Raw genomic sequence first — 14,388 nt, forward strand, 5'->3', positions numbered from 1 at the left:
GAACAAGGTCTCAGGATGGGGCTGTCCCAGTGTTGGAGGCATTAGGCGGGAGCTTGCTGAGGTCGATTGGGCGAGTGTTTGCAGGGAAAGGGACATGCGGCGCAGCAGGTTCCTTTTCAGGTGAAGGGCAAAGGTGGCAAGTTTGGGCAACCTTCGTTGATGAGAAATGAAAAAGGAACCACATGTCACGTTTAGGCAGTTGGGGTAAGAGGAGTTCAACTGCCCCATCCCCATTGGGAGTGGGTGAAGCAGGGCGATCCCCTTTCTCCCTGACTGGTTAATTGTGTGATAGACACTTCATCGTGTTCTTCAGAAAGGGAGGGGTGGGTTCTGCCCTCAGTGGATGTGATCTACTGTGTGCTGCTCCTGGTTGGCAGCAGCTCTTTGAAGGGGATGAGCTGTGTGGACATCAAGGGCCTCTTTGGGATCTGGAGCAGCAAGCACCAGGTGCAGGCCAAGCTGAGGGTGAGGCATCCACCCCCTCAGTGTTCGCCATCAGAGGGAACCGTGGATACACTGTGTACACAGGACAGCCCAAAGTGCGTCCCAACTGCACCAACCCTGCAGCCTGTATAGGGAAGCAGGCCAAAACAGGCCTGTACCTACGCACAGGCAATGAGGATAAGCTAGCACCAACACCTCCCCCACCAGCGCAGAGTCTGAGAGCAGGACAGGCGAGGACACAGTAAACAAGGGCACTGGGAAGGAAGAGGTCACCCAGGAAGGGGTGGGGTGGTGGTGGATCCCCCTCATCGCAGCCTCAGAGCAGAGTCCTGTTGTGTGTTCAGCCCCAGTGTGTGAGGGGGGGGGGGGCAGGGAACCCCTGGGTGCTGGCCTGTTTGTGGGGCAGAGTGAAGGTGCCCCTGTGAATGGGTGGTGCAGGGACCCTCCTGGTGCTGCTAATGGGGTGGGTGAGACCCAGACAGCTTGCATCCTCCGTTTGGGCTCTGGGGGTGGGGGGGGGCTGCAAGCTGCCCGCCCTGGGGGCAGGATGGGGTGGGGTGACTGCGAGGGACCAGTCCTGCCCTGCCTCAGGACTGGGGTCCAGGTGGGCTTCAGAATCCAGGGGTGGTGGGGTCTCCCTTGGTCACTGATCCTGGGGGTGGGGTCATGCTTGGGGTGGGACCACTGGATGGGGGCTGTCGCCTGGTGGCAGTGACTGTCTGGAGGAGGACAAGGGCTTGGGAAGCACCAGGGAGGATGAGGGGGATTCTGTGAATGCTGAGCTGTTGGACTGCCTTGTGCCTGGCACTGGGTGGTGGCCTGTCACTGTGGGGGAGATCTGGGAGTTCCTGGTGGACACCCAGGGTACAAGGCCCAGCTGGACACCTCCTGCTGGTCAGATCTGCCTGGGGTTGTGCAGTCCGTCCGTGACATCCTTGGGCAGGGGAAGGAGTTGGGAGTGTCCAGGTAGCTGGGTGTACAGTGTCGAGGAGTTGGGTGGGGGTCCTGCTCCTCCTACCTGTAGCGCCAGCAGGGGGATCCAGTGCAACTTGTCACAAAGATTACTGTTCCCAGATTAAACATCAGCAGTGGCCGGGGGTCTCTCTGCAGGTTCCACAACCTCGTGGTCCTGCGGGTCGAGAGGTTTGTGGTGGTCTCCCTGCAGACCTGCACTGTTCCAGAAGATGAGCCCACCTGGTCCTGGAGAGCTGAGGTTGGGGGTCTACGAGTCACCTCAGCTCCACGTCAAGTGGGGTGAATAACTTGTTGGCCCCGAATTTCCAGCCCAAGTTGTTGAAAGTAGAGGAACTGGTGCCAGGCTGTCTGCTTCTCCTCGCTGTGCGCCTAGACAGCATGCTGTTACACCTCGTCAACGTGTATGCCCCCAGGCATGGGGTGCTGCAGATGGGCCTGTTCTGTCAGGTGTTCACTTTGCTCAGCTCCATTCACCCTGAGGACTGCATCATTGTAGGGGTGGGGATTTGAGCTGCACCCTAAGGAGGAGAACCACTTTGGTTTCCAGTGCAACCACGCATCGGCGAAGAGGTTGAAGAAGCTCTTGAGCTTGACTTGGTAAACACCTGGCGGAACCTTCACCCTGACTCTAGTGCTTTCGAGGTTGAGAGGGGGAGGCTCCTGCATAGACCAATTGCACATTTCCCAGGCGTACATCTCCCGTGTGTCAGCGGCCTCCCTGCGGCCGGTGCCGTGCTCAGACCACCATGTGGGTGGCATTTGCTCTGCTGCACACGTGGCTGGGGTCCGTGACTGGCCTCCAAGATTATCTTCCAATCTAGGGTCTGCTCGGTGGAGCAGGATGAGACATGCTCATATTTCTTTCCAAAGGTGCACAGGGGGAGCTCTGTGCTCCACAGCCTTAAGGAAGAGGACGGTTCAGATCCTTCTATGCCAGTCTGTATGACACAAAGGCCACAGACAGCACAGCCTCCCAGAACTTCCTGTCCTCTATCACGCAGGTCTTAAATGACAGCAAGTGGGAGAGTCTGGACCAACCACTGACCCTGGAGAAGCTGACTGGCTCCATCCATTCCTTTGACTGAAATAAAACTCCCGGAAGTGACGGCTTACCAGCTGAGTTGGACTCGGCTCTGAGAGACTGGATGGGCCTGGACCTGCTGCAAGTGTACAATGCTATGCTTCTGGCTGGCAGCATGTCAGAATCCATGAGAAAGGGCACTATTACCCTCATCTACAAGCACAAGGAGCGGGAGGACATCAGAAATCGGAGATCCATCTCACTGTTGAATGTGGATTATAAGATCCTGTCCAAGGCCATCACCAACAGGATTAAGTCTGCTCTGGGACAGGTGATCCACCCAGACCAAACCTGTGCTGTACCTGGCAGGAAGATCTTTGAGCCTTGTGCTGCTCAGAGATATGATCGCCTACATACAGGATGGGTGGACACCTGCCTGGTCAGCTTGGACCAGGAGAAGGCCCTCGACAGGATATCACACATGTACATGTTGGACATGCTCTCCAAAATGGGCTTTGGGGAAGGAATCGGGTATTGGATCCAAATGCTCTACATAGACATCCGTAGCGCAGTCCAAATCAATGGGTGGGAAACAGACAGCTTCCCCATCAAGTCTGGAGTCAGGCAGGGCTGCCCTCTCTCCTGTCTTGTTTGTATGCTGTATAGAACCCTTTGCCGAATCCATCAGGAAGGATGAGAGCGTCAGAGGGGTGACGTTGCCAGGCAGCGGGGGCACCCAGGTAATAACCTCCCTGTATATGGACAATGTTCTGCTCAGACCCGAGGGCAGTCGCCAAATTGATCAGCATCTGCGACTGGTTTGAGGTGGCATCATGGGCCCGAGTCAACTGTGCAAAGAGTGAGGCCCTGCTCTTTGGCAAGTGGCCCAACTGATCCAACATCCCCTTCACTGTCAGGCCTGACTATCTGAAGGTGCTGGGGATCTGGTTCGGAGGGGCCGGGGCGTGCAATAAAAATTGGTGGGAGTGGATTGGGAAGGTGAAGCAGAAACTGGGACTGTGGGAATGGCCTCCCTATTGATAACTGGGAAGAACTTGGTCATCAGGTGTGAGGTGCTCTCAGGGCCGCTGTACTTGGCACAGGTGTGGCCTGTTCCTTGCTCCTCTGGCTTGGAAATCACCTGTGCCATTTTCCAGTTCATCTGGGGATCCAAGATGGAGTGGGTATGATGGGTCACCCTGCACAAGTCCCTGGACAATAGGGGTAAAGGTGTCCCCAATGTTGCCCTCATCCTGATGACCACCTTCATCTGTGGCTGCATCAGGCTCTGCGTGGAACCCAAGTACGTTGGCAGCAAGTGTCACTACGTACCGAGGTTCCACCTGTCCCCAGTGTTGTGAAGGATGGGCCTGGCCCCGTGGCCACAGAGCGTCCCAGTCAGCTGGACGTTGCTGCACTACCTGTCCTTGGGAAAAGTTCTTCCAGACCAACACCTTCAACTGTGAGTCCATCAGGAAGTGGTCAGCACGGAACATCCTGCAGACACTGCAGGAGAAGGGCTCCATGGATAGTGTGGGGTGGTTCCCTGAGCAGACTGTCCAGACCATCTGGCAGAATGCCTCATCACCAGAACTTGCCAACAAGCACCAAGACCTCACTTGGCTGGTAGTGAGAAGGGCCCTCCCAGTTAGATCCTTCCTGCGTGGTTGGAACATCACCCCCTGCACACGCTGCCCCTGGGAGGACTGCACTGGGGATGAGATGGTCGCCCACCTCTTTGCAGGCTGTACGTTTGCAGAGGGTGTGGCGAGAGATGCAGGGTTCCTTCAAGTTTCATCCCCACCAGCTGCGTAACAGAGAATTCTCTGATCTACAGGCTATTCCTGGGGACACACAGAGACGGACATCAACTGCTGCTGGAAAGTCATCAACTCTGTGAAAGACACCCTTTGGTCTGCCCAAAAATTGTTGGTCTCCCAGCACTGAGATGTCTGTAGGGGAATGCTGCCCACTGGCACATTCCAGGCTGCAGGAGTATATGCTGAGGGATGCACTGAAGCTGGGTGCAGCCAACTCAAGGGCTTGGTAGGGAAGGACGACAGTTTAAGGTTCTTCTGCCACAGGAGAGGGAGGGGTGGGGTCAGGTGAGGAAGCCCCTTAAATATTGTAAATACGGGATTGGGGTATCACCCCAGGGAGCCACACGAGTGGCATCGATGCTGTTGTTTTTTTTTACAAACAGTAATACTAATGATTGATCCATACACCAATATAAAGGTTTGCACTGGTTCATTGTGTATAGTTTGTCTTTTATTACGAATAAAGTTTACTTTGGTTAAAAAATGTTATCAGTGTTGAGCTGGTCCCTGATGCTGCAATGCCGGGTCCATGTTCTGCTGCCTCGCCCAGTGCTACAAGAACTGCTGCTGCGAGGTGCCGCAGCTGCTGAGGAGGCCGGAACCGCCGCAGCAATGCAGAAAACTTCAGTGTCAGTACAACGTTTGCATTTGGAGATGCTGCAATGTTACAAAGAGGAAAGATTACTCAAACTGAAAGAACCTGAGAACCCCAAACCTCCCTTCAGAGTTGGGGTTTAAAGACCAGCTACAACTCTACTTCAAGATTTAAAACCTCTGCCACCAAGAGTTTCACTACCTAAATTTAAAGCCACGGGTGGTCCTGTCAATGCCAATATGGCTATTAATAAGGCTGATTCTGCAGCAGTGATGGGATCCAGAACTCAGCAACAAAGGGTGAATGAAGAGACTGGGACAAAATTGATCGCTGCTAGAAAGAAAAAAGCTTCCAAGCCTCTGCTATCAAGATAAACAAATCAGTGAACAGGCTGGAATTCTAACTGCAAACTGATTAGCTTTACAGCAAAGTCAGACCCTTGTGCCGAACCCTGTATGAAGGTTATTCTTGAAAGAGGTTCAGCCACAAAGCAGTGCAGGCATCGCTTCTCGGCCTTTTGGCTAAGATCAAGTGTAGTATCGATTCGTGGTGGATCTCGACAGACACCGACATTGAAGGAAAGACATCGAGGACTCTTAGTGATCAAGCAGCTGCCTGATGAGAGAACCTGCTGACAGAGGTGGACTTCCTAACCCCTTTGTTCAACAAACTACCACATCAGGATAGCGGCAGCAATGAGCACCTTGGGAGGACGGATCCGCAACATGGTCTGACTGACTGCGAAGGATCTCAGCGAAGGAAACCCTTTCACGAGGGATCTCTTCATCAGAAAGGTCTTGCTGGACCTTGAAAGTTTGAGGTGAAGGACATCTCCTGCCTCCAGGACTTCACAGGTAACGGATACTTTGTTACCTTCAAGCACCCGGTGGGATGGCAGAAGCTGATGCAGGACTTTTGGGAGAAGGGGAACGAAGCTCTGCCGTCACTGCTGAAGGTGCAGCCTCTCTTCACCCTCCCCACCCAGAAGGAACGTGTGGTAACGGTGCACATGTTTAACCCCCATGTGCCCGTGGTGGACGTCCTTGCCTTCCTGGCTCATTATGTAGAGGGAGCAGGAAACTACGATGTCAAGGACCTGTTCGGCATTTGGACCAGCAAGCACCAAGCTGAGAGTTGACGCAACTGGATCCATCATCCACCGCCACCCCCCCCCCCCCCCCGTGTTTGCCATTGGAGGGAACCGTGGATACATGGTGTACACAGGACAACCCAGGGTGTGTTGCAACTGCAGCAAACCCGGACACGTGGCGGCCCAGTGCAGCGCAGTCATCTGCAAGAACTGCAAGCAGGAAGGTCACCAGACAAAGGACTGTCAAGAGAGCAAATGTTGCAACCTGTGCAGGGAAGCAGGCCATCTCTACAAGGCCTGCCCAAAACAGGCTGAAACAGAGGTGGTGCAAAAACGTGTTTTTGATTTAATCTCCAGGTCTGGGCCACAGCAATGGGCTGATCTGCTGAGGGGGGGCAGATGGTTCCTGTGGGCGATCCCACACCATTCCTGATGCAGCCCCCACGCTTTCCTGGAACAGGGAACCCGCATCCCAGGAGAGCAAGGGAAACGGACCCTTGACCTCCAGGGACAGCTTCTGTGTCATGCAGAACCAGGCCCCTGTCCCACCCAAATCCTGAGGACACACTGCCCCCAGTGTGCTCTCTGACAGCTCCCAACCCAGTCAGGCAGCATCCTCCTGGTCATCTGCCGGCAGGAGGACCATACGGTAGCCCAGCCTGCAGGAGTTGCGCTGCTTTGGGACCAACCCGTGGAATGAAAATGCTGGGTCAGACTGGAGCGTTGTCCTGAAGCCTGGCCCCCCTCCCCTTGTCTCCAGATGAAGGGGCAACCCAAACAGTTGCCCCCAGCCCCATCCACCCATCCTGTGAGCTGGCAGCCAGAGCCCCACAGGACCACCCCAAGGACTGAGACCTCACCGGCAGGGCAGCCTGGCTCAGGACCGCCTGGCCTAGGACCATGAGGTTCCTGACCCTCCACCCGAGACCCAGCAGGGCCCTGAGTTCTCCTCCACCACTGCGTTTTCCTCGGAACCTGAGTCCACCTCAGAGCCCCTCTTTTTATCTCTTCCCCCGGCCCAGGTGCAGACACTGTGAGCTGACACACGAGTGCAGAGAGGGACCCCCTCTACCCCCATAGGTCACACCCCAGGACCCACAGCACTAGAGGGGAATACAGCAGGATCCCAGCAGCCGAAGTCTATTGGTGGCGCTGCATGAAGTGAGATGTATATTGGCTCTGCTCCATTTAACTTTCACGCACCACTCTAAGACTTTTACAATACTGTTACAACATGAATTTTGATTTTTAACTGTCAAAATGAATACCAGATCCAAAGCTGGAGCTCATGACAAGAATAATGGAGACCCTCTTCCTACTTTGGAAGCTATTTCTAAACTGGGATAAAAAGCTTGATCGAAGATTTGCCAATTTGGAAACTTTTAAAGGACATGGAAGATGGACAAAATACACTCATTCAAGAACATGCTAAACAGCAGCAATTGATGAGCTGGGTCAAGTTGGTAAAAAGATATTCCAGAGTGAACTCACTTGAAAAAGATTTGATTACAACCACACAAGGCTGGAACAGCAGAAACAGGATTGTTGATTTAGAGTCAGAGTCTGAGACTGAATGTAAGAATCATCAGATTTTCTGAAAATGCTGAAACTGGCAACCTCTGAATTCTTTTCTAAACTTCTGGTTGATGTGTTTGGCTCTGAAGTGTCTTCTGCTCAGCCTATTCTGGATAGTGCTCATCAAGCAATAAGACAAAAGTCTTCGCCAGAGAAAAAACCACGGCCAGTAATATTGAGATCTCACTACCTAAGTATGAAAGTGTGGTGGCCTGCACACGCAGGACTCGAACCGCCATCGGGAGCTACAGGTGCATGCACAGAAGCATGTTTTGAACTACCCATTTGGGGCAGACCTTCTGGGAACATTCTGATATGTCCGCCCTGCGGGTCGTGTGGGCGCTTGGGAGAGAGTTTGGCGCGCTTTTGTCTGTTGGAGTAAAGATTCTGCGTTCAGCATTCTCTACCTCTGTCATTCTTCCGTAGTGTGTCGTGTTCAGCTACATTTTAGTGACCCTGATGTTCCAGATGGCATCTGAAACAGACTCAGCAACCAGCCATGAGTTCGAGCAACTCAAACAGCATGGTCTCTCTGAAGCTCCCGACTTTCTGGGCCACTCAGCCCCACATTTGGTTTGAGCAGGCTGAGGCCCAGTTCCACAGACATTACAGTTGATGCCACACAGTAGTATTTCCTGGTCAGTGCATTCGACCAGGACTCGGCAGGCCAGGTTATCAGCTTCCTACACCAGCCACCAACAGAGGACAGGTACACTAAGATTAAGGGGCTCCTGATCTGTACCTTCAGACTCTCCTGCCTCAAGTGAGCTGCGTGGCTCCTGCATGTGGACTGTCTGGGTGACTGCACTCCATCCAAGCTCATGAACGATATGCTGGTGCTCATGGATGGCCATAAGCTATGCCTATTATTTGAGCAGTTGCTCCTCAAGCAAATGTCGGCAGACACGCGCCGCCTCCTCAAGTCAAAATTTCGGTGACCCAAGGGGGATCGCAGCTAAAGCAGACATCCTTTGGCAGAGCAAACAACATGTAGCACCCTCCATCAGCCTAGCCACGACTGCCGTGGCCCAAAGCCCAGGCCCTGCAATCGAAGCCATCGGGGCCCACGGGGGGAGAAGGATGAAGCTTTGGAACAATGGTGTTCCCATTACCAAAGATGGGGTTCGGGCACATGCCATTGCCATCCACCATGTGCCTTCCTGGGAAATGCCGGGGCCAGCCGTCGCTAATGGCTACGACAGCTGGCCACTGAGACAGCCTCCTGTACCTCTGGGACCAACACTCTGGGTGGCCTTCCTGGTAGACACCGGGGCCAAAGTCGGCATACTTCCTCCACCCCCCAACCCCAAACTCACTGCTGCAAACAGCACCAGTATTCGGACTATGGCTCGCGAACCATCCCACTGTGCTTTGGGCCCAGCTGTTTCACTTGGACTTTCACGTTGGCAGCGGTGTCACAGCTACTACTAGGGGCAGATTTCCTGCGGGGCCAACTGCCTCCTGGTTGACCTGAAAGGTCGGCATTTGGTCCACACCAAGACTTTCCAGCTCTGAGAAACCAAGCTACTGGCCCTCCACCTGGATTCTGTGATCCCCTCAGGTAACAAATTTGCCAGGGTGTTGGCAGAATTCTCCTCCATAATCACCCTGCAGTTCTCCACAGCCGACCCCAAGCACGGCATGCAGCACCACATCCCCACAAGGACCGCCACTGAACAACTGAGCTCGCATGTCCCACCCGACAAGCTCCACCTCGCCAAGGAGGAGTTCTGTAAGATGGAAGAGATGGGAATCGTACACCGCTCAGCCTGTGGGCATCCCCACTGTACATGGTGCCCAAGTCTGCAGGAGGGTGGAGGCCCTGTGGGGACTACAGAAGACTCAACGACGCCACAACTGCTGACAGATACTGGTACCCCACATCCAGGACTTCACGGCGAACCTGCACAGAGCGACCATCTTCAAATCGACCTGGTCAGGGGATACCATCAGATCCCAGTCCACCCCCATGACTTGCTCAAGACAGCCCTTATCACCCTGTTCAGCTTGTTCAAATTCCTAAGGATGCCATTCGGTCTCAAGAATGCAGCCCAAGCTTTCCAAAGGCTCATGGACTCGGTGGGACGCGGCCTGGATTTTGTTTTCATTTACTTGGACGATATCCTGGTGGCTAACAGTTCACGCCAAGAACACATGGTACATTTGTGCCAGCTCTGCCAATACCTAAGCCACCACAGACTGGCAATCAACCTGGCAAGTGCCAGTTTGGGCTGACGGAGATCGACTTCTTGGGCCACAGGGTTAACCAGCATGGTGCACGTTCCCCTACTGGACAAGGGCCAGGCCATCTGTCAGTTCCCCAAGCCCAGCATGGTCAAGGGCCTGCAGGAGTTCATAGGGATGGTCAACTTTTATCATTGGTTCATGCCAGCAGTGGCATGCATCATGAGATGCTTGTTCAGCCTGATGGCCAACAAGGCCAAAGAGGTGGCATGGGATGCAGAGGCATTCGAGCAGGCAAAGGAGGCACTGGCAAAGGCGACCCTCCTAGTACACCCGAGAGTTGATGTTTCTGATGTGGCTGTTGGAGGAGTCCTGGAGCAGCTCATCGAGGGCCAGTGGCAACCACTTGCTTTCTTCAGCTGGCACCTACAGCCACCAGAGGTGAAGTACAGCACTTTCAACAGAGCACTCTACTTGGCTGTCCAGCGTTTCTGGTATTTCCTCGAGGGAAGGGAGTTCACTGTCTATACAGACCACAAGCCCCTCACTTTTTCACTGGCCCAAGTATCAGATCCATGGTCAGCTTGGCAGCAAAGGCACCTGTCTTTTATTTCAGATTTCACCATGGACATCCGCCACATCACTAGGAAGAACAATGTCGTCGCCAACACTGTCTCGCCCCTGCCTCCACTCAGCGGGCATATCATCCTCAGGAATAGATCACACGGCAGAAGCACAACAGTCGGACACCAAGATTCTGGCTTACCGCACTGCCGTTTTGGGACTCCAGTTGGAGGACGTCCCCAGCGCTTCAACTCCTGTGCGATGTGTCTACCAGCAGACCCTGACCCATAGTACCATGGAGGCGCCAGGTATTTGACATACTGCACAACCTGGCCCACCCATCTGGGCATCCATCAAGCTCGTAGCAGACAGCTTCGTCTGGCACTGTTTGCGCAAGCACATCTGACACTGGGCCAGGACCTGCATACGCTGCCGGACTGCCAAAGTGCAGTGGCACACGAAGGCTCCCCTCCAGCAGTTCCAACCAATGCACAGGAGGATCCAACACATCCACGTGGACATCATTGGCCCCATGCCGGTCTCCCGGGGCAGCAGGTATATCTTTACCATGATAGACAGGTTCACCAGATGACTGTAATGCTTGCAGACATGTCCACTGAGTGCTGTGCCAGGGCACTCATTGAAACTGGATCGCCAGGTTTGGCCTCCCTATGGACGTCACCTCTGACAGGGGAGCGCAGTTCATGCCTGGTTTGTGGACAGCACTGGTGCAGCTCCTGGGCACCCAGCTGCATCACACCACAGCGTACCATCCCCAGTCCAACAGTTTGGTCGAGCGGTTCCACTGGCATCTCAAGTCAGCCTTGATGGCGTGCTTCGGGCCCCAACTGGACAGACGAGCTTCCCTGGGTTTTACTGGACATCTACACAGCCCCCAAGGAAGGCCTGGGCACCACCTCAGTGGAAATGGTCTACGGCACTCCCCTGACGGTCCCGGGCGAGTTCAGACCAGGGGCCCAATGTCCGGAAGAAACTCCAGCAGAGGTGTTAACGAGGCTGTGGGACAAGGTAGGGACCTTGGCACTGGTCCTGAACTCCGGGCACGGTCCCACACCAGCCTTCACCCCTAAAGACCTCTGGGACTGTTATGTTTTTATTCGCAGGGGCATGCACGTCACCTCTACAGTGGCTGTACAAAGGACCCTTCAAAGTGATGTGGCACAATGGATCTGTGTGTGTTGTGGAGGTGGATGGCCAGGAAGAGACTTTTACAGTGGACTACCTCAAGCCGGCGCCCCTGGACATTGAGCAGCCAGTGTGGCCAGGCACCCAAGCAAGCCACACAGACTGGGGACTCTACTCCCCCGGTGGATGTTTCTTGGGGGGGGGGGGGGGTGGCCATGGGCACATGTGCAGAAGTGCATTTTGAACTACCCGTTTAAGGTGGACCTTCAAGGAGGCTGTTAGAGATGGACTGGCATTTGCAATTGGGTCCTCAATTTCCTGACGCAACGGCAGCAGATAGTTAGAGTTGGCAGTCGTGCATCAGGAACCATCTCAGTGAGCACAGGCTCACCTCAAGGCTGCGTCCTGAGCCCTTTACTGTTTAGCCTGCTCACACATGACTACATTGCTGGATTCAGCGCCGACTACATCATTGTTCACTGATGACACAACAGTGGTGGGTCTCGTCAGTGACGAGTCTGCATATAGGATGGAGGTGGAGCAGCTAACAGCGTGGTGCAGATTCCACAATCTCTCCCTCAATGTGGACAAAACAAAGGAGATGATGATTGATTTCAGGAGGGCTGGCAAGCCTGATCATACATCACTGACTATTGATGGTACTGCTGTGGCGAAGGTCAGCAACATTGTTCCTGGGGGTTCACCCAGCAGATGATCTGACCTCCACTATTAACACTGCAGCCATCACTAAAGCCCAGCAGCGGCTTCACCCCCTCTGGAGACTCAGAAAGGCAGCCCTCCCTATTCCACAGCTCACCCCTTTTTATAGGAGCACCACTGAAAGCATCCTGACCTACTGCCTCACCTCCTGGTTTGGTAGCTGCAAGGCCTACGAACAACAGCAGCTCAATAGGATGGTGAAGACAGCTGGCAGGATCATTGGTGCCCCTCTCCCCTCTTTTCTGATGGAGATCTATCAGCAACACTGTGTTCAGAGCTACAGCCATCATTAAGGACTTCCATCACCCTTCTCATGACCTGTTATCCCTCCTGCTGTTGGGGAAGAGATATAGGAGCATCTGCTCTAGATCTAGTAGGATGCTGAACAGCTTTTTCCCCACAAGCAGTCAGGATCATAAATGGACTGTGTCCCCTTCCCCTTCCACCGACAAGCTCTCCCTCCACACACACGTACAGACCCACATCAATACAGGAAGTTTGATAGTTACCTGATACGTTGAACTTCATCTCGAACTGAATAAGCAGTTATTAATACACAAACACACTTTAACAGATACGAACATGTGGTGCTGATATGTTTAGTTTATAAAAAAACATTTCTAAAACAACTATTTGAGATTTATCACTTTTTTGTTGCACTGATATGAGCTGGTGAGGAAACAGTATTTTGTTTTTTGTGTATGTAAATGCTCAGATGACAGTGAATCTTGAAGGAACGTTCTGACATCACGGGCAGGTTGCCTGGGTGCTTGGGTAGAGAGTTTGGCGTGCTTTTGTCGGAGTAAAGATTCTGAGTTTGGCATTCTCTGCCTCCGTGTCGTTCTTCCATGTCGCATTCGGCTACAAAAGAATATTTGATACAAATTGCTCGTAGTTGTGGGATGATTCAATACAAACAGTGGAAGTTTCCTTTGATTGAAGATCATACCCCAGAAGTTACGAAAGAGACTGAGTTACAAACCAGTTATGTCGCGTCTCTATCAAAGCAATTACCATCCAGCATTATTTCCAGCACGGCTGAGAATTATATTACCCGGTAAATCTCGTAAATGGTTTAACTCCGTCAAGGACACTGAAAATTTTCTCATGACTAGCCTTCAATTTTAGAGGGTTAAGGAACGTGTTTTCCTTGATTAATACTTATTTGATCTATTATGTAATGATTAACTTTCAGATTTGACTCTTCCCAATTTTGGAGATTTTTCTCTTTCTGTTAACATTCTCCTGCTTGGTCCTGGAACACGGACACCTATCATACTTAATGATTCTTTTCCTTTTTCTACTATCTCTTTTAGTTTAATCATTTCTTTTAAAGCTGTTTTAATAATAAACAAGAACATGACAAAGTGATTTTTTTTCTTGGAAACAATCATAAAACTATTTTTAAATGGTTACTGTTAATATCCTGCTTTTGTTTAAATTTTCTGAAGTTTGCTTATAGTTCAGTAAATTTGTTTTGGTTTTTTGTTTGCTACTTTGTTTTGACTACAAAAGGCGGTTTATTCTCTTCAGTTTTGGAGATTTGCCACCAGTGGGGGTATTCAAATTAGTAGATGGCTTTCTGGCTGCCTATTGGCCAGTTTTTGAGCTTTTGAGTAGGGGGTGGGGTTACTTTTAGGTTAGTTTTTTCCTCTGGACTGATGAACTACAAATGTCTGAATTCTCGTCATGTCCAGCTCCTCTTTGAACTCTTTTTCCTCTTCCTGTTAATGAGCCTCCTGTACAGTAAGGTTAACCCTTTACATGCCATATGATTTTAGTCTATTAAAATGGATAAGATGATTAATTTTGTTTCCTGGAATACGAACGGTTTAAATAATCCAATTAAGCGCAACAAGATCTTTAAAGTTTTTCATAGACTGAAGGCAGATTATCTTCGCCCAAGAGACTTGTGAGGAGACAAGATAATCAACGCTTTTTTAGATTTTGGAGGGGTCAACAGTTTCATTCTAATTCACAAGTAAAGGTGAAAGGAGTCTCTATTTTTATAGACTCCCCAGTTTCATTTGTTCATCATAATTTCAGACCCAAATGGTAGATTTTTATTAATTATTGGCTTACTTCATAATAATAAAGTTGTTATGGTTAATACCTTTGCACCTAATGTTGATCATCCTGAAATTTTCAAACATTTATTTGCATCTTTTCCTAATTTAAACGAATATACTTTGATTATGGGTGAAGAGTTCAACTGTTGTTTAAATCCACTGATGGATAAATCTGTGTCGAATCC

At 51.7% G+C, this 14,388-nt stretch overlaps 1 pseudogene; it reads left to right on the forward strand.

Annotated features, from left to right (window-relative positions):
• Positions 1–5,356: 5,356 nt before the first annotated feature.
• Positions 5,357–5,531, forward strand: LOC127585739 (uncharacterized; annotated as a pseudogene).
• The last annotated feature ends 8,857 nt before the right edge of the window (positions 5,532–14,388 follow it).

This window comes from Pristis pectinata, chromosome 33, assembly GCF_009764475.1.
Source record: "Pristis pectinata isolate sPriPec2 chromosome 33, sPriPec2.1.pri, whole genome shotgun sequence".
Lineage (NCBI taxonomy): Eukaryota > Metazoa > Chordata > Chondrichthyes > Rhinopristiformes > Pristidae > Pristis > Pristis pectinata.